Raw genomic sequence first — 21,071 nt, 5'->3', positions numbered from 1 at the left:
AAACAAAAACACTTTGTGATCAGTTTCTGGGTATTTTGGGGGCTATTCATTCATTAATTCGTGTATTCATTTTTTAAAGTATCTATTAAGTGCCTTTCTATAAGAGACTCTACTCAGCACTTTTAGGAAGATACAAAGAAATGCATTTAATGTGGGGGGGTTTGAATTATGCAGATAGTTGCCATTTTATTCACTGTCTATCACCATTTGGTAAATGAAATGCCTTCCTTGCAGAGGAGCAAGATGAACAAAAACATGAAAACATTGAGCAACTAATTTCCTTGGATTTTGTCTCTATAGAACCCATTCTTTTTTTAAATTGAGGTGATAAATTGTCAGATACACAAACACCAAGTTTGCTATGTCATCTAATGTAACACAGACTTTAACTGTAATGTCCCCTTGCAACTAGGGAGAGTGGGCTTAGGTCAATATGGGGTTCTTTACCAGGAACACCGGATCAGGATTGAAGGGAAAATGTTACTATCTAGCAAAAAAAAAAAAAAGGCTTCCAAAAGGCATCTCTGAAGGCCAGAATTAAGTCTGTGATAGTTTCCCCTGCCTGGCTCTTAAACAAACTTTTTCCTCTTGGCAGGCATACTTATGGATGTAGACAAAAGGGAACAGAGGCACCAATGGGCCCAAGGAAACAACTAAAAGAGTTGAAGTCCTTGTCATTTAAGTGCAAGATAAGCAAGAGCTTGCCAGTGAGTGTTGTTTTCTTGGAAGTCACTTACATTTTTTTTTTCCTGGACAAATTACTTTCTAATGTAAACCTGAAGGCAACATTAGTGGTAATATTTGCACACATTGTAAGTACTTGTTTGATATTCTTTAGTTTATAATACATGTACACAAATAGTGTCACTGAATGAAACTACTGTTTTTTGTTGTGCTCAGATCCTGCTGAGCCCCCAATGTGGGTATGTGAAACTGTGTGTATGTTCATACGTGTTGTTTATTTGCCTTGTGTGTTATGTGAAGAGTGGAGAGTTAGAGTAAACCCCAGCTCTGTCCTTAACTCTGTTGTCATTTTCTCTGGGTTTCCATTTTTTCCATTTATAAAATTTTAGTGAGCTCTAGACTCTGTTCCAACTCTACCATCCAGTGATGCTCAGTTTTTATTTTTTTTAAAGATTTATTTATTTATTCAGAGAGAGAGAGAAAGAGAGAGAGGCAGAGATACATGCAGAGGAAGAAGCAGGCTCCATGCAGGAAGCCCGATGTGGGACTCGATCCCAGATCTCCAGGATCACATACTGGCTGCAGGTGCCGCCAAACCGCTGCACCACCGGGGCTGCCCAATGCTCGGTTTTTAAATGCATTCATTATTATTAAATGTTATGTACCCCACTCAATCCATATTCTTAGCAATATAGTAGGGTCCTGCTTCAGGAAAACTGGTCATAGTTACAAAATCTTAAGTCAGATAAAATTAAGTTTATTCATTTTACAAAAATGATTACTTGGTCTGCAAATTAATTTCCAAAATGGCAGTTAATAACAAACTCTTTAAAATAAAGATTTATTTTCATTCCAAGTTTTCATGAAAAGTAATTTAGAATGAGACATATTTGCATTAAATAACAAAAATATAAGCATGTAAATGTTATAAGATCATAGAATTTTGGAATGCTAAAGGAGCATTTCAATCCAACGTCATCATTTTGCAAAACAAGCAACTAAGGACCAAAAGTTTACATATTAGCTCAAGATCACACGTGTAGTTAACAAAGGCCCTGCAAACAACATCAATTGCAAAACATTTTCCATATTCTTCTCTATTGGTATTTTGAGACCACACCTCTACATTTACCCATGAAGAAAATAATCATAGCTGTTCGGTGCTTAAATCAAGGAATATTAATTATTGAATAAAATTTAAAGTTATAATGCAGACTATCAAGTTACTCCTGTATGGGCACATTACATTTTAACAGTGTAAATAGGGGGATCCCTGGGTGGCGCAGTGGTTTGGCGCCTGCCTTTGGCCCAGGGCGCAATCCTGGAGACCCGGGATCGAATCCCACGTCAGGCTCCCGGTGCATGGAGCCTGCTTCTCCCTCTGCCTGTGTCTCTGCCTCTCTCTCTCTCTCTCTCTCTGTGTGTGTGTGTGACTATCATAAATAAATAAAGTGCATTTAAAGTAAGTTAATCTACTTATAATTTCTTAATTTTGCTGATTTTTGAATTGCCACTGAAATGGAATAGTGCTCTGCTATTATTGTCTCGAATTATTTTAGATTTTTCAGTTTTTCAATAAATATCATGATTTTTATAACATGAATACACATTGACATCTGTCAATAATATATTTTCTGATACCAACATTCACTGAAATTCCAGGTATGCTTATAAATGTGTTAAAAGGCTTGATTTCATTGCTCCCAGTCACATGAATGAGTTTTATTTTATGAATCTTTTCAAATTCTTGTATTAAATGCTAGCAACCTCCTCTAACTGGGTATTATTTTAGTGCAATGATTGGAAATGAAATACTAGCCCAAAATACTAACCGGTTTCCAGGCACACTGCTTTATTTTTTGCCTTGGACCCCAATGTTTGGAGTCAGCAGGGCTCTTTAAAACTAATGTGTGTTTACAGCATTTCATTGATTCACACTAAATCAGTCCCCTCGATCATTTGGTTAATTTTAACCTTAACCTCCCACAGCTATACTCAGTCCCAAAAAGTCCCTGCCTCTGCTTCTTATGAAGCAATAGTAGAGAAGAGAAACAAAACCCATTCCTTTAAGAAAGATTCCGCCTCTTTTTTTTTTTTTTTTTTTTTAATAAGCAAGAGCCTAATGGTAACTGGGGAGCCTCTACTAAGTCACACACTTTACTACTCAGCATTGGGAGAAGCTGCTGCGGCTGGGCTGCTGTGGCTGCCGCCGCCGCCGCCGCCGCGGGTCTGAGGCTGCAGTGGGTTCCAGTGCAGCACTGCAGAATCCACACCTACACAAGACACACGTCTACTACCCCGGACCCAGGAAAGCCTTGCATCTTCCGCGGGTAAGCCGATCTTTTATCCATTTTGTCCAGATACTGTGGGAAAGGGAATGATCGTGGAAAAGACTGCTCATCAGACATGCTTAAAATGGATTATGCTAATTTATCTTGGGGGGGGGATGTTTAGATTTGTGACTGGCAAATGCTCTATATAGTGGAGACTATTGTCTGATAAGTGCTCTTAACATACTTTTTTTTTTTGCTATTCATAAAAAGGCTAATCTTGATGCATGCAAAAGCTGTTCATTTTTTGCTTTGTAAATACAAAAAAAAAAAAAAAAAAACCAAAACCAAAAACAAAAAAACACCAAACCCCATCCAGCCACTCCCAATCTCTCTCTCAAATACTGCAGATATTTTTAAAGACCAAATAAAATGACAGGCTGGGGATTTTCTAAATATTTTCTCCCCAAAGCCAGGAAGCCTTCCCTGGATCCTTTACGGGTATTTAAAAATCATAAGGCATGGTTAGATTTTGAGCAGATGGGAGATGGTGGTAGACTGGAATTTCTACAGCCTTAGTCCAGTGGAGAGAGAAAACGAGGATAAATGAAATCACAGTTTGTGCCAACACAAGATTCATTTTCCACACTTCATATGTGGGAAGAGGAAACTACATTTTAATTAGCACATTTTTAGGGAAGAGGGAGGGGATGAAGATGAGGGGGATGGCACGAAGTATTTGAGGGGGAAGAGCAGAGTCTGCAGAGGAGGAAGGAAATGAAGTGGACGGCCGCCAGCGCCTTGGAAACCAAGGGAGATAAGGGTGGGGAATGAAGTTTGTTCTGTTTGGTAGGGTGGGGTCGACTCTGGGGACCATGAATAACCAGAATGGCGCTTGGAGGGGTGTGCTTGCGAGTGGATTCGTGTCCGTGGAGGACACGTGTGCGGGAAGGATGTGCAAATCGTGGGTGTGCAGCGCCGGCAGGTCTGAGTCGAGAACAGGCTGGGGTAAGAAGGCACCTGGGCGACGGGGGTGGGGGCTCAGGGTCACCTGTGGATGGATCCGCATCCCTGCTGGGCGTGTGGCAAAGTTTACCCAGCGCCGAATTCATTTTGAAAGCTGGTGCTGCCTCCCTCGACTTTGCCCCTCCAACAAGCCGGCCCTCACAAGGTCCCACAGCCAGGAGCCGGAGCAGGGGTGAAGACCGCCCCCGGTCCGAGTGGAGCAGGACCCAGAGAGCCCCAGCCCTGCTCCTCCGTGGAGGTGAGCAGGCGGAGGAGCGCCCAGCAGGCGAGAATGCTGAGAGCCTAGGCCCCTCCTATGGGCGCGTGCAGAGGTTGAGGCTCCGCCGCGGCCTCCCCCCGAGACCCGGCTGCCAGAGTCGGCGGCCGAGGTGCTCGGAAAGCTGCGGCGCGGCCTGGGGGCGCGGAGGGCGCGCTCAGGTTAGGGCGGGCGACACTTCCGAGGCGCCTCTCCTCCTCCTCCTGCTGCTGGTAGTCGGGTTTCCGTCGGGGCTATTTCCCCCTCCGACCCTCAGGGGACGCCACGGATCGGAACTGCACCGCCGGAGGAGGACGTTGACGAGGTGCCAGGCAGCCGCCCAGCGCCAGGCCCTCCCCAAAGGCCCGGCCGGCCCGTAGGTCCTGGCGGCCGCCGCTACACCGACGCGGTGCAGGCGGGCGGGGAGGGGGCGGCCGCGGGCGGAGCCAAGGCTCGCGAGGGGCGCGAGGGGGCGCGAGGGGGCGCGAGGGGCGGGGCCTCGAGGAGGCGGGGCCCGGGACGTCCTGTGATTCCGAGGGGCGGGGCTAGGACGCTCGGGGGGCCCAAGGGGCGGGACCAGGGGCGTTCGGGGGCTGCGAGGGGCGGGCCCAGGGGCGGGCCCAGGGGCGGGGCTTGGGGGCGGGGCCAGAGGACGCTCCGGGGGCGCTCGGCCAGTCCCGCCAGAGCGCGAGCGGCCCGCCGGTAACGGTCGCCAGGGCGAGGGGCGGGAGGGGAAGGAAGGGGGTTTAAATGATTTTTTTTTTTTTAAAAACAGTGACGGAGAGCTAGAGGCATCGCGGCCCAGGTGTCGCCGCTTCCTGCTACGGAGGGCTCGGCGCCCAGGTCCCTCCCTCCTCACGCCCCCTCCCCTCCTGCCCTCCCCCGGGGAGCGGAGCGGCGCTTGAGGCGCGTCCGCGGCGGATCGGGCAGCCGCTGCAGCCCCGGCGGCCGCGGAGGAGGAGGAAGGGAAGCACAAAGCCCGCTGCGCGAGGCGAGCTGCGAGGTAATCCCGAGGAGAGGGAAGGCGCCGTCGTCGAGCCCCTCCTCCCGGCGGGGACGGCTGGCGCCCGCGCGGCCCGGCGGCGGGACCCCTCCAGGGGGTCGCGCGGGGGCGGGGGGCGCGGCGCGCGGCGGCTCGCGGGGCCGAGGGCACTTCCTATTGGCTGTCCCCGCGGCCTCAGGTGAACTTGCCTCTTCCCGGGGCGCCGGAATGGGAGCCTCGGGCTGCTCCGAGGGGAGTGGACCTGCGGGGGAGGGCCTCCGGGCGTCTCGGGGTGGGCCCGACTCTCGGGCCTCCTCTGGTTTCCCTCGAGGGGGCAGAGTGTTCTGCACACCCAGAGCTCGTGGGAGCGTCGGTGACCCGGGGGCCTTCAGCTCTGAAGGTGTGCCCCCGAGGTTGCCGCGCTCGGAAAAGGTGGCGGGAAGGGAAGGATTGTTGGTTTTTGTTTTCCCCCCGTTAAAAAAACCTCCTTTTGGCGAGCCGAAAAGTGTGCGGCCACCTCTCTCTGGTGTGATCCGCGTCCCCATCCTCCCAGCGCGCGCGCACGCCCCTGCAGAAGCTCGCACGTTAAGGTGGTGCTTCCCGCCTGCCTGGGGTGACAAGCAGAGTTGGCAGCGGGTCCACTGCTGGTGTTTGGGGCACAGCCAGCCGCTTTGGAGGTAACGCTATCGGGACTGAGGCAAGACCTCAGACACAGGTAGAATCAGCTAGGCCTCTATTAAATTGGCAAGAATGGCCTCAGGTGAACTTTTTTGTTGCAGAGATTTAATTGCAAGGAGGTGTCGGCTCAAAATGGGAGCGTAGTAAAAACCACTAATTTCTTTGGCACATGTGCTGTGGCAATGGACCGCTGAAGTGGTAAGAAGAGAAATAGGCTTTGAGTTGGGATTATATGCAAGTGTGATGACGGAGTTGATAAGGTTCTGGGAGTTGGGACCAGCGACATAAACGTGTGTGCATGTTTACGTTAGATCCTACAACATTTCAGATTTAGCAGTCAGTATGAGAACGGTTGCTTTTCTTGGAGTGAAGTGCCTCTACATAATGCTTAGTATATGCTAATCTGGGCTTCAGAAGACTTGTAAAGAGAGCGTTGTTGTTAAAAAGAAAAATAAGAGCGCAGGGTAACTGGTCATTAAATTAAGATGCTTGACTATTTAAAAATGTGTAATTAAGGTATGGTACCAACTCATTTATAGGGTTACTGTTGGAGCTTACGTGTAAAGTTTTTTGTATCCAGATCTTGATTGCATTGTAATTGCCCTCCAACTCATTTTCCTTTGCTTAAATTGAGTAGATTAATTTTGCAGAGGGAGGGCCGGAAAAAAAAAAAAAAGGCCACTTTTGTTGCATTTAACTTTTCATCTTTTCATAGAGTTCGCTCTTTTTTTTCATCCCAGAGTTCACTTTTTTTTTTTCTTTTTAAGGATTTTATTTGAGAGCTAGCGAGAGTTTGAGCGGGAGTGGGGGGGCGGGGAGGAGGGGAGGAGGGCTAGTGCGTGAGGGAGAAGAAGCTCCCCGCTGAGCAGGGAGCCAGATAGGAGGCTCTGTCCTAGGACCCTGGGATCATGACCTGAGCCGAAGGCATATGCTTACCTGACTGGGAGCCACCCAGGCGCCCTGGCCAAAGAGGTCACTCTTAAAAAACTGACCTCAAATGCTGGCATGTTGATAATAGCTGTTTTTAAAGAAAAAAAAAAGTGTATCAATTTTGAATGTTAAATGTAACTTATCTCTTAATTTAAACGTATTGGTTATGAGGCATTCAGTTATGTTGTGGTTTTTTACATGTATGATAACATGTTTATTGGTAAACATTTGACATGACAGTGATCATAAGACACCTGGGAAATACTTATTTCGCATGATAGAAGGATTATATTTCCAAAATATGTTTTACATTCTAAAAAATGAAAAAAATGTACACTTTTCTACTTCTAACCCCATTTTTCAGTAATGCTATACTGGGAAGAATGCGCACTTACTCAGTGATGTTTAAGATGTGGATATGGTCTTTGTAAAAACCAAAATGTCTTTTGAGACTAAGACGACATAGCGTCAGCATCAGCTGCTACACATACACACACACACACACACACACACACACACACTCCTGAAATCTAGACTCAGGGTGGGGGTCAACTTCTGCAGTTATGAGGCTTCCTGAAGTAGGTGTATCACGTCTGTTTTTGTTATACTTTAGCCTATACAGGTTGTTCGCTGTTTAATCTGTTCTTTGGCAAAGCAGTTGGTTAGCAGTATTGAGCAGCACTGACTTGTGTCATCAGGGTATAGAAGGACTTCTGTTAAGGGAAGAAATCCCATAAAAGCATAGAAACTCAACTCTGAACAAATTAAGTTTGTAGAGTATTGGGGAATGATAGTATCAGAACTCTGAGTTGTTTCAAGCAAAGTGTTTTAGAATATGAATGCTTCATCTTTAGTATATAAAATGAGTCTTCAGAAGGTGGTTCTATCATGCTATGTAGCAAGTGAAGACTAAGCAAATATTTGTAACAACCAATATTTATTTGCTCTACCTCTGTGCCAGACAGATTTTATGTGATTTTTTTTTTTTAAGATTTTATTTGTTCCTGAGAGACACAGAGAGAGAGAGAGAAGCAGAGACACAGGCAGAGGGAAAAGCCTGATGTGGGACTGGATCCTGGGACTCCATGATCATGCCCTGGGCCCAAGGCTTCACCAAACCGCTAAGCCACTGGGGCTGCCCGGTTTATGTGATTTAATTTACTTACTCCTCACAACCCAGCGACTAAACAGAGACACAGAGAGGTTAAGTGTTTTGCCCAAGGAGTATAGGTACTAGGTACCACAGGCTGGTACTGAGCTCAGAGACTGACTCCATCTAGAGTGAGCCCATGTAACCAGTGGGCCTTGCTAGTATACTTGCAGTAGTAGTTTGATATCAGTGAAAAGTCTTCAGAGTATTCCCAAGACTACAGGGGTGCCCTTGTCTTCTTTAGCTACACCTTTCTGTATTAATACAACTAATAGATTGTTTAAATATGAAGGGTGGTGATAAATCTGCTTTAAGTAGAATCACCTTTTGACTTTGAAAGAGGATTCTCTTTTGATAAATTTCAATAGGCAGCTGAGTAGGGCAGCTTGGGTGGCTCAGCAGTGTAGCACTGCCTTGAGCCCAGGGCTTGATCCTGAAGTCCTGGGATCGAGTCCCATGTCAGGCTCCCTGCATAGATCCTGCCTCTCCCTCTGCCTGTGTCTCTGCCTCCCTCTCTCTCTCTCTCTCTCTCTGTCTCTCTCTGTGTGTGTGGCTCTCATGAATAAATAAATAAAATCTTAAAAAAAAAAGTTTCACTAGGATACTATATTTGGGCTAGAGTAGGTTGTCTTTTTAATTACTAAAGATGTTAAAGGCCTTTTTTTTTTTTTTTTTTTAAACCTTGCCAGGTATGTTAGACCCAACAGGCACTAGTTACCCTTGGAGAGATTCTGGTTTTGCACTAAATCAGTGGGGCTGATCTTCTGATTATCAACATCATATCAACCTAAGATGGATTTTAACTTAAATTTGTTCTAAGGTTCACCTGAGTTGCCTCCTAAAATTAGCCTTCAGATATAACTTGTGGCTTATACTTCGTCATTTCCATTCCTCATGGAACTGTGTGTTGCTGCTTCACCAATGTAGTTAAGTTAGGCAAATAAATTACAATCTAAATTAGCTGGTTTAAGTAATGTTTAGAATTATTATTGTAGAGAACTGAAGCCTTTTGTTGACAGTTTAGTGAAATATGTTAGGAAAAAATGTTTAAAAACTTGCATATGTTAAATTAAGAAAGCCTAAGCTGTATTGAAGACACAGGTTACTAATCTGTTTCTCATATAAATAAATACTAATTTTTTTGTCTAGAATTAATATTCAATGCTGTTTCCAAATCCTTTGAAATTACTAAATGTGTAGACTTTGAATAGAAAAAAATTTAAAATGTGTACTTAGAATGCTATTCTTTCTTTTAAACATGGGCACCTTATTTAAAATTGAGTTGTAGACTCTGTTATGTCACTGAGGTTCAAAATGAGTGCCCTGGTACTTTCTTTCATGTCTTCTCTGTTAAATGCTTTATCATTTGATCTCGGGGTCCATTCCAGTATACTTATAGATGAGATTGTTATGAGGTCTTTCGGGTTCTGCAAGTGACTAAGTAAGCTCTGTTGGCCAAAAGCCAAAACAATCTCAAATTTTTACTGTAATGGGTTGTATATATTCAGAATCCTTTATGTCATACAGGTTAGAAGTCTTTCATTGACTGTGGCTTGAAAGAAAACCTATAATCTTTTATCTATCTCTCATATATAATAACTAGATGAATTTATTTTTTCCTTCTAGCAGTAGCTGGTTATGGACACATGTATGTAACTATCCTACTTGAGGGATGCTCTTTCATGTAAAGTTAAAAATTATTCATCTGGCATTCATGCAATAAATAATTTGAGTATCAACAGTATGCATTGAACAATTTTAACTGAAAATTATGTTAATTAAAATTAAGTGTTGCAGAAAGAAAGACTTGTGGGCTCTTTTTTTTCATGTGCATTTTAATGTTGATTTTTTTTTAATGTATGAACAAGTTTCAAAATACACTTCAAAATTAAGTTAATTGCACAGTTGAACACATATTTGAATGTTAAGATGATACTGTTTAACTTACCATAAAGCCTTAAATGATGGTACAAATAATAAGAATCAGTCTCTTGTTTCCTTAAACTAAGTTTTGTTGGATATCTTTGAAAAGGTGCATTAATAATCTTTCAGGTTTCTAGGACATTACTTACTACACTGAAGGAGCAATTTAATGAGGAGTATCCTAGAAACCTTAAAGAATGAATATGGCTTTCAGTGTTATCTAGCATAACCCAAAAAGTAGTACCATGATCACCAAAAGGTATATTCCTTGTTAGGAAGACAGTATAGACTTGTTTCTGACTATGCCAAAGCTAAACTGTTACTGTATAGGCTTTGATGTATAGTTACATCTTTATAATGCATTTAGATCTAAATTCAACTTTAACCTGATGTCAAACTGATCTGCATTGCCACCATATACTTAATTTTTTTAAAAAATTTATTTATTCATGAGAGAGACAGAGAGAAAGGGGCAGAGACACAGGCAGAGGGAAAAGCAGGCTCCATGCAGGGAGCCCATCCATGGGACTTGAGCCCGGGTCTCTAGGATCACACCCTGGGCTGAAGGCAGGCGCTAAACCACTGAGCCACTCTGGGATCCCCTTAATTTGTTTTTAAAAGTTGGAGTTAAAGCATAATTGGAAATAGACCTCCCTGATATAAGATGAACTTTGAAACCTCTTTGTTTCAAATTGTCCAAAACCTGGCCTGAGGATATTGGTGTATAGGCAGTACATTAACTAGCATTTAAGATTGCCTCCTCCTCAAATAAGACTACAGTTTGAACCTGGGGTGATGAAATTCACTTTTTCTGCAGTAGACATACATGATTTCCATAAAATAAAGATTTCTCACAACTAGCCAGGCAGGCGTTAAAACACCTTTTGGAAGTTTAAGGGCAAATGACATAACATTCTTAAAACCAATGTCTCAAGAAGTACACTGTCTATATTAATAAAACTTTGAATTTTAATGCTTACAAGGTGAATTAAGGCAAGTAGACGTTAAGGCAAGCAGTTGATTAAACAAGATGGAAATCTAACTCCAGGTGACATACATGAAATTGTTACTTTATTCTTTTGGCTCCCTTTCATACTCATTTAAATGTGTTCTTGTAAGTTTTTTACTCCCCCATCCCTTTACCTCTTCTGAAGAGAAAAGGACTGTGCAGGTATAAGTTCAGGAGACAGTTTAATTCTGCTCCCAGGCTGTTGTGGGTTACCTGCTAGGGGAGCTGGAATTTGAACAATGTAGAAGGCAATCAGGTTGGAGAAGTGCTGAGTTTTTCAGTATCTTGGGGCTTGGTGTATGCCTTTAATTTGTCACCGTCAGCAGTGTTTCTGTGACGTTTTTCCACAATGGCTCAGTTATCCTGTACAAGGACAGCATTTCCTTTTTCCTTTTTCCATACAATATTCTCATCCTGTCATCTTCTGATCTGCTGGAATGACTAAATGCCATACAAAAAAAAAAAAAGTTTACTCAGTATTCTTATGGAGAAGATAATTAGGCTTACTTGGTATGTCTGAAGAAGTATATTTTGGGATCAAGTCCTTCCCAGGGACTCTTTCAAGAACGCTCTATTTTTAATCTTCAGAAATTAGAGCCAGTAACTGTTAGCTGCATTGTCACTTCTAATCTCATTTGTCTTATTAGTACGTGAAAAGATTCTATAAGGGCAACCTTTCTTAATATCTAAGGAAGAGGTTGGGGAATGGTGACAGTCACAGCTCATTTGGAGTTGTGAATGGGCTTAAGTGCATAGGATAAGCAATGTAGGGAAGAGTGAAAAGGGGGGAGAGATTGGCAATGAAGTTGATACATTGTCCGCATTCCCAACTTTTTTTTTTTTTTTTGTAAATTTTAAAACCGTGTTCTTTTCACTTTCCTTCCTCCTATGACTTTTATTGCCAGGACTGAGTTTTCTTTTAGAGAAAGGTGGAATTTTCAAGGTGATTCCTTTTTTTTTTTTTTTTTTTAAGATTTTATGTATTTATTCATGAGAGAGAGAGAGAGGGGCAGAGATGTAGGCAGAGGGAGAAGCAGCCTTCCTGCAGGGAGCCCAATGTGGGACTGGATCTCTGATCCCAGGATCACGCCCTGGGCCAAAGGCAGCCGCGCAACCAACCACCGAGCTACCCACGGGTCCCCTTCAAGGTGATTCCTATCTGATTGCTGAGAAGTTTGGCTTTCAGCTGAAAGGTGCACTGAAAGGAATTTCCTTCCATCACTCTCCACCACTATTTTTTTTTTTTTAATTTCAAAAAAAGATCTTGAAACAAGTATGTGTGAGAAACCTTATGTAATAGTTGGGAGCCATTATGCATTAAAGTTAAAATACATATTATTAATATATCAGAAATCCATATTTAAATACTTTTTTGCAAAACTAAATCTACAGTAGTGTTGTGTTAGGATGTTTCTCTTTAAGTGGGTATCAGAATTTATTTTTATCCAAAAGTTTAAAGTATTATGAAAGACTTCTCTTGTCTCAGTGAATGTTGATAATGAAAAAACATCATAGTTCTTAAACTATTATCATTAAATACTTTAATGAAATACTAGATAGACAATGAATTGGTCACTAGCCACTGAAAGACTGTCACCTCTAGAGCAGAATGTAGTAGGAAAGGAACATTTTATTACCTGAATAAGAACAGTGTCTCTGCTTGACATAGGGAAGGCTTTGAGAAGCTGTTTACTTGGTAATCACTTGAGTTAGGTGATTTTATTGTGTTTGAGGTTTTATAATTTGAATTACACTGGGCTCTATAAAAAGTGTCTGGTTGGACCATCAGCTTTTGATGAATGCAATTCTGGAGGCATCGTGACTATCAGTTAAGTGCTTTGAAGAGAGAAACCCTGTTTTGTATCACACCTTACTGTCACAGAACATGCTTCTTTGAGCTTGTTTAATTTGGGCTCAAAGGGAAGAGTGCCATCTACTGAATGGCCAGCATCAAGTTGAACAGCCCCATGTTCTTACAGAACTCTCAGCTGGCTACTGAAGAAACCAGACTCACACTGAAGAATTTGACAGGATCTTAGTACCAAGTGGAATTGTTGCTTTTTTCTTTTTCTTAATTTTAATTATACTTTCCAGCAGGAGGCCTAAACACATGATAAAGAACTAATTCACCACTTGTTGGGTTGCATGGGAAAGAAGAAACTTCAAGAAGTTGAGACTTTATATTAAATAATATAAAGCAATCATGAAATCATTATTAAATCATGAAAATCATTATTAAATCATGAAATCATTATTAAATCAAAAGCGGTAAAGAAGAGGCACCTGGGTGGCTCAGTCGGTTAAACATCTGCCTTTGGTTCAGGTATGATCCAGCAATTCTGGAATTGAGTCCCATCAGGCTCCCTGCTGAGTAGGGAGCCAGCTTCTCCCTCTGCGACTGCAGCTCCCCGTACTTGTGCTCTTTCTCTCTCTGTAATAAAATCTTTTTTTAAAAAGTCAAAATTATTTTAATGAGATGTTTCATTAGCGGTTCAGGTTATTGATGGCTTCTGCAGACAACAATAATATTGTTTAAAATTTGGTCCGGAAAAAAAAATAAAATTTGGTCCTAAAATCAGATCATTTGTTTAACTGGAGGTAAGGGTTTTAAGAGTATTTGAATACTTTCATAATGTTTTTTGCTCTTGCCCTTTTACTTTGTCTCTGTTTCTTAAGGCAATGATTCCTGCTTGAGTGATTTCACTGTTTCAAAGTGGGTTTTGTTGTTTTGCTTTACTCAGTGGCCTCCTGTTTTGTCATGTTTTTCCTAACTGCCGGAGACTGCCAGTGGTAGTAGTTACGGTTAGAACTAGAGGTCACAGAACCAGGTATAGGTCAGTGGAACTTTATGACACCTGGAATAGGCTTGTCAAAGCCAAACAAGAAGGAACTTCAACAATATGAATTTAAAGAAAGCTTTGAAATTATGATGATATCTTTGTTATATATCATATATAATTAATCAGTAACCATTTTCTTGGCCCTTAAAACCTGCCAAGGGTTATATTAAGCACTTTACATAAACTATCTGAAATTTAGTTAAGTAACTTGCCCAAGATCATAAGTTGATAAGCTTGATCCCGAGGCTAATTCCTTTAAATGGGATGCTATACTGCTCATTTATTTAAGCTCATTCTTGTTGGTGACTGCACAAAAGAATTGAAACAAGTTTGGAAAAGTATTTATGCCTCTGCTGGAAAATACTGGTAGTTTTTTGTTTAGCTATTTCATCATCACCTTTTTAAAAAATAGGATTGAAATTTCAGTAGGATCAGGAAGTATATATGAGATAGACCTTCAAATATTTGCCATTTAGTTTTACCTAAAATATTCATTTCTTTGTTCCTTTTGCTATGTTATTTGTTAATTTAAAACCACAAAAGTTTATAATTAAAACAGTGAATTGTTTCATGTTACTTAAAATATACTGCTTCATGGGAGAAGGGATTGACTTTACAGAGGGGTTTTATGCTGAGGTTCTGGGGTGGTTGCAGTTGAGCGGATGGGGGATGTGTTAGTTGTTTTTCTATATTTTGCTTGTTCCTAAATATTTTTAGATAATAGTACTTTTTAACATGGTAATAATATTCCATGTCTACAGCATAATAAAAGTCAACCATGTGCCAGTCTGAGATCTTGGGGGAATTTCAATTTGCTGTGTACACCAAGTGTACTCTGAGGACCAAATGAGTACTGTACCTCTCATATTTGTATTAATAGTTTTGAATGCATGTATCCTCTTGAGCTATTTAATACCTACAATTGGAGAGTGGTTTTGGCTTTTAAAACCTGTTCTGACCTTTATTACCTTAACAGGTTAGGAATCATTGTTTTGGTATAATCAAAAGCGTCTAAAATTGCAGTTCAGTGATGGTTGTGCTGTATATTCTAAACCAATCACTCTTTAAGGACCTCTGACTCTTCCCTTTCATATGTAAGAGAATTATGTTTTGCCTTCCAGAAAATCCCCATAGGAATATCAGTTACATAATTCTTTGGATTCTGACTCTACATTCCAGTAAAACGTAGAAAAGGTCAGCAACAGCTACTATGACAACACAAAAGATGTTACTTACCAGTGTGATGAATGCTGAATGTCAGGTACAGATAACACAGGCTCTAGGTCACCTCCTCAAGAAAGGAGCCCCACAGATCGAGTGGTCAGAAAAAAAAATCTCCCACAACGAGGACAAGGGTGGGCCATGAAAGGCAGGATAGGATTTCACTAGGTACAGGCTATGAAAAGAGTTCTTGGCAAGGCATTACTGTCCATGAAAATAATTTTTTTCTGTAGCATGATTGGAGATAGTTTGTAATAGTGATTCACAGTCTCTTCTCATGTAAGGCATTTGAAGGCTACAATATACTCTTATGGGTAATAGTGCCAAGGACACACTTCCTTTTAGGGTATATTAGAATATTGCAGGGAATTATATATATATATATGTATACATATATAATATATACCTACACATATATAAGATAAATATATTTGGGAGAAAGTGGTGGTGAAGGGCATGTAGTTTTTTTGTTGATGTATTTTTTTAAGTAGGCTCCATGGAGCCTAGTGTGGGCCCAGACTCACAACCCTGACATCAAGAGCCAAACTGAAACCAAGAGTCAGAGTTGGCTGCTCAGCCAACTCAGCCACCCAGGCACCCTGGTCATGTAGATTTTAATAGTGCTCCTTATGAACCACATGAAAATGACTATCATAGAAACATCCTAATATTGTTATTTTGAAGTAATGCTTATTAGGAAAGTTGGTACTTGGAAAAAGACTTTAGAAATTCTCATCAGGGGGGATCCCTGGGTGGCGCAGCGGTTTGGCGCCTGCCTTTAGCCCAGGGCGCGATCCTGGAGACCCGGGATCGAATCCCACATCGGGCTCCCGGTGCATGGAGCCTGCTTCTCCCTCTGCCTGTGTCTCTGCCTCTCTCTCTCTCTCTCTGTGACTATCATAAATAAAAAAAAAAAAGAAATTCTCATCAGGGACACCTGGGTGGCTCACCTTCGGTTCAGGGTGTGATCCTGGAGTCCTGGGATTGAGTCCTACATCAGGCTCCTTGCATGGAACCTGCTTCTCCCTCTGCCTCTTTCTCTGTGTCTCTCATGAATAAATAAATAAAATCATAATAAAAACATAGAAATTTTCGTCATTTCCAAAACTCAACAACAAGAGGCTCCTTTTGGGAGAAGGTGTGCCTTTTTTAAAAATCCAAGTTCATCCATCATTTACTTTGCTGAATATCAGAATATAATTCCGCTAATGGCTCTGTTAGATCTCTTAAATCTAATGTATAGATTTATTGATATTATGAAGTATAATCATTTCTACTTAATTTTTGTTAATAGTGTCTGGTTTTGGATTTTAGAGGATTTGTTCCAAAGGTCTGAATTCTTAGATTTTGTAATGCTTATCACTTAGTGTAAGTGTTCAAGATATTCTGAGCAAGTCACTTTCTTTCTTTCTCACTTTGGTTTACTTATAAATTATGTAGGGGTTGGGATAGATCATCTTAAGATCCAAGTGGTTTTACTTGGAAGATGACCGAGAAACCTATGATTGTTTCTGTGTGAAGGCTTTGAGACTATGGATAATAGATATTAGAAGGCCAAGACCACGAAAGTCCTTGGCTCTGTGTATATGTGGCAGTTGAGAAAAGGACATTCAGATTCCAGAACCCCCAGAGTTTATTTTAGTTCTTCAGAATCTAAGGGCCCTTGGCAATAGACAATGGGTAGATCCTTTTTGAAAACAATGAAATAAGCAAGGATAGCAATTTTTTCTAAAGCAAACTTTGGAAACATAATGGCTTATTTTTTGAAAAATGGTGTTTTTCCACTCCCCTTCCATCTTTACTATATTTAGTTCCTTGTAAATATTTCTGATTTCTGTTCAACTCTTCTAAGCAACTTTGTTTTCTTTTATTTGTTCATTTATTCATTTAGCAAATATTTATTGAGCACCTATTAAGGGCCAGGCCATGTCTAAGTTTTGGGAATTCAGTTAGCAAAACAGAAGAACTCTCCTGTCCTGGTGGAGTTTATGTCTTGGAGGTAAATAGAAACAAACAAGTAAAGTATGTATTGTATTGGTGTAATGTTATGGAGAAATACAGAGCTGGGAATTAAAGGGAGTGTTTGGGTGTAAGGCAAATTTAAATAGAGTGGTCATGCAAAGCCTTCACTGAGAAGGTGACCTGAGCAAAGACTTGAAGAAGGTAAGGATGTATGTGGTAAGAGGGGAAGATCGTGGCAGGAAGAGGGAAAAAGCCCTGAGGCCCAAGAGTATCTGGCATGAATGAATCAGAATGAGGGATGGGTATTGATTGGGAAGTTATTGGATGACTTTGAAAAGGTAGGACATGATCTGACATAGGTTTTCGAAGGATTATTTTGGCTGCGTTTTGACACTATGCCATATTGGTACAATAATCTTGGTGAGAGATGACATATCTGGTACAGGTGGTGAGATGTGATGGGATTCTGGATACATTTGGATGATATAGACAATAGGATTTGCCAACTGGGGTGTGTGGTATATGTGAGTCAAACTTGAGCGCAAGGTTTGGTGTCTAGGCAAAAGTTTGCAGGAGGAACAAGGTTGGGGGGCAAAGGAAATAGGAGTTCAGTTTGAGACCTATTAAGTTTAAAATGTGTATTAAACATCCACTTGGAGATACTGAGTAGGAAGTTGCTGTGAGTAGAAATATCATTATCGCTTACTATATATAAACTTGATAGTTGTCATTATTTTCCTCTTTCACTTTTAAATATTTGCATATTTAATTTCTTTGACTAGAATAAACTTTACTGTAGTAAGGTTTTGATCTCTTGCTGTTTATCTTCTTTGAAGGGATTCAATCTGTTGTTTAAAACCTTAAGTTTAACTTCAAAAGACACTTGGTCCCAAAGGAATTCTTTTTTTCTAGAAATTGCTCAATTTGCTTTTAATCAAAATGTGAAACTCTTGTTACTGTCCTTTGAAATGTGTGTGACTGTAAAATAGAACAGTTTGGCTGTTCCTCAAAAAGTTAATACGGTTTAATGGTTAAAAATAGTAACATTTAGTTACCATTATGACCCAGAAATTCTACTTCTAGGTATATACTTGGGAGAAGTGAAAACCTACTGTTCACACAAAACACTTGTACACTAATGTTCATAGCAGCATTATTCTTCATAATCTTAAAGTGGAAACAGTTCTATCAATTGATTAATGGATAAATGTGGTAGACCATGCAGTGGAATTCAGTCAAAGAAAGGAAGGGAGTGAGTTAGTTACATTCTAAAAAATGGATGAACCTTGAAAACATTGTTAAATGAAAGAAGCCAAATATGAAAGGCCACATATGGTTTGGTTTCATTTATATGAAATGCACAGAATAGGTATATCTAGAAAGCAGATTAGTGTTGCCAGGGCCTGGAGGGTAGGGGGATTAGGGAGTGACTGCTTAATGGGTACTGGGTTTCCCTGTGAGATGATGAGAAAGTTCCAGAACTAGATAGCGTTGATGGTTGCATAGCATTGTGAATATACTAAAAACCACAGAATTATACAAAGAGTGCATTTTATGGTATGTGAATTATACCTCAATTTTTAAAAAAGGTATTAGGAAAAAAAAGTATGTGTGCACTAAAGTAACTAAAACAACTTATATGGACCTTATTTCTGTAATGGAACTGCTTTTCCAGTTGAAAGTTGATGAAGCAAGACTTAACCACACTAAACCTGGTTTAGCTTGGTTCACTGAAAGGCAGAGTTAAGAAGATACTTAGATCGTTCAGGTAGAAATCAGAATGCAGTTTGTGATCCTATCCTCGGCAAGTCATACGTGAGTTTAATTTTTTTAATTTTCAATTTCATTGAGATGGCCTAGATAATGCAAAAGAAAGCCCTCGGATGATCATTTCTGTGAGTTTCAGAGAACAGAAACCAGTTTATAAATAAGTTTATTAGATCTTAAGTCAATAAAGATAGCTTTTTTCTCCATATCTATAATTTAAAAAATATGGAGAACTCAATTCCTGTTAATTTTTTTTTAGACCAACTAGGATATTTACCTCCTCCTCCTTTTTTTTTTTTTTTTAAGATTTTTTATTTATTCATAGAGACACAGAGAGAGAGAGAGAGAGAGAGAGAGGCAGAGACACAGGCAGAGGGAGAAGCAGGCTCCATGCAGGGAACCCGACGTGGGACTCCCTCCTGGGACTCCAGGATCACACCCTGGGCGGAAGGCAGGCGCTAAATTGCTGAGCCACCCAGGGATCCCTCATCAAAGAGTTTCCTGCTGAGGAAGTAGATGAAAGAATTATCTTTAACTTTCATACTGCTTACTACCCTAATGTTATTTTTTATTTTTATTTTTATTTTTATTTTTTTCTAATGTTATTTTTTAAAGATATAATTCATATACCATAAAATTTATTCCCTAATTTTATTTTAAATAAATATATGTATTCTTATATTCCTTTACTAGAATGAAAGCTTCTAGAGAACAGAGGTCCATATAACTTGGATGATTTAATATGTTTTCAGCATTTTAAGAGAACGCATGAACCAGACAAGCAGTATAGGGGAGGAGAGGCACTTCTGTACTTGACTCCAGCACTAGCTTGAGAGCTATGCAGCAATTTAAAGGAAGTGCAGGGGGGGCAAAGAGAAGGGAAATGTTTATCCCATTAAGAGAAGCAATTAATAAAGGAGGTTGACATTTGAGTTGAGTTTTAGAGGATCTTTCAAATGTTGAAATAGGGTGAATTACAGACCCAACATGATAGAGAGGCATATAGGTCTATAGGATAAACGTGGTGGGAGAAGAAACAGGAAAGGTAAGGTTGAGAGCACTAGATCATAAAGGCCTTGGGTGCTATTTTAGGAAAATTAGATTTTATTCTGGGGGCACTTATTTTAACTGGTGAGGCATAATCAGATGTGTCTGAGATTGGCGGTGTGAAGAATGTTGTCATGGAGAAAGTGTTGGCAAAGAGACAACAAGTTAAGCAAATGAAGTAAGGCAGTGGCTTTGAGATTAGAAAGGAAAGAATGGGACATTGTGAAGACAAAAATATTTACACCTTGCTGAATAATGCAGAGGTTGAAGGAACATTCCATCACCATGGGTGGAAATTTAAATGCGTCTTACTTCACTTCCAATTCTCTGACTTATGACAGAAGGGAGATACACTTATAATACTAGAAATGAGGCAGATTCTTGAATGTATCTTTTCCTTACCATACATAAAAGACTTTAGAAATGTGAATATTTCTTAATTTTCTTTAATTTTTACAGCTTGTCGGGATGCCTGGGTGGCGCAGCGGTTTGGCGCCTGCCTTTGGCCCAGGGCGCAATCCTGGAGACCCGGGATCGAATCCCACATCGGGCTCCCGGTGCATGGAGCCTGCTTCTCCCTCTGCCTATGTCTCTGCCTCTTTCTCTCTCTCTGTGACTATCATAAATAAATAAAGATTAAAAAAAATGTTTAAAAAAAATTTTTACAGCTTGTCAGTTATTACCCTATTGTTCAGTCTTGGGACTTGTTTTCACTTGGACCTTTGGAAATGATTGAATAGTCCTTATTTTGGTGTACTAGTTTTTATGTCCAAATGAAACTACCTCCTTATGCTGTGTTTTGTATTGTAAACTTTTGTGTAGTGGAATAATAAAGAATTGAAGGTACAAGGCATTTCATTATCATGTATTGTGTGTAGTCATTACAGGACATTATGCCATCTTGAGGTTTCCTCTTACATTTAGTGGTTTATCTTGGAACTTCAAAAGTAAACATGGTAATAAGCACCTATTAGAAAAATCAGAAATATCAAAAGGGGTACATTCAAAATATTTTTTTGGCGTAAACTTAGTAGAGAATACAATCCAATAAGTTTTTGCATATTTGCATAATGAAATAAGTAACATAAGATTTGTCTTTGATTGGCTATTTTTGTTTGTGGGTTTGTAGCTCCCTTTAATAAGACATGTAACAAAGAGGATATTATAGTAGGGCATAGTTATTTTATAAATGGTTGGAAGAAAATACAAGCTTTGACAGAACTAACTTCTAAAATATTACAGGATAAAACTTTCATGCTTAAAAAATTTAAGAATTAAAATAGCTTATTCAAAAGCAATTATTAAAAATAATTGTCATAAAATACTATGAAAAGTTTGACAATTAGA

General features: G+C 40.5%; 1 protein-coding gene across 8 annotated transcripts in view; it reads left to right on the top strand.

The window, feature by feature from the left end:
- Positions 1–2,834: 2,834 nt before the first annotated feature.
- ADD3 (adducin 3) overlaps positions 2,835–21,071 on the top strand; it is a 121,301-nt gene continuing 103,064 nt past the window's right edge. For 2 of the 8 annotated variants that reach the window (XM_041742685.1, XM_041742674.1), the window contains exon 1: positions 4,892–5,218. The gene's annotated coding sequence lies outside the window, so the exon portion shown is untranslated. Of the gene's footprint in view, positions 3,015–3,851; positions 3,963–4,001; positions 4,219–4,483; positions 4,592–4,891; positions 5,219–21,071 lie in introns of those variants that run through there. The other 6 variants (XM_041742678.1, XM_041742676.1, XM_041742675.1 and 3 more) reach the window with 6 other exon arrangements.

The sequence above is a fragment of the Vulpes lagopus genome, chromosome 2 (genome assembly GCF_018345385.1).
Source record: "Vulpes lagopus strain Blue_001 chromosome 2, ASM1834538v1, whole genome shotgun sequence".
In the NCBI taxonomy this organism is placed as follows: Eukaryota; Metazoa; Chordata; class Mammalia; order Carnivora; family Canidae; genus Vulpes; species Vulpes lagopus.
Note: the sequence above shows the minus strand (reverse complement) of the source record. Positions and strands in the feature narration are given on the sequence as shown.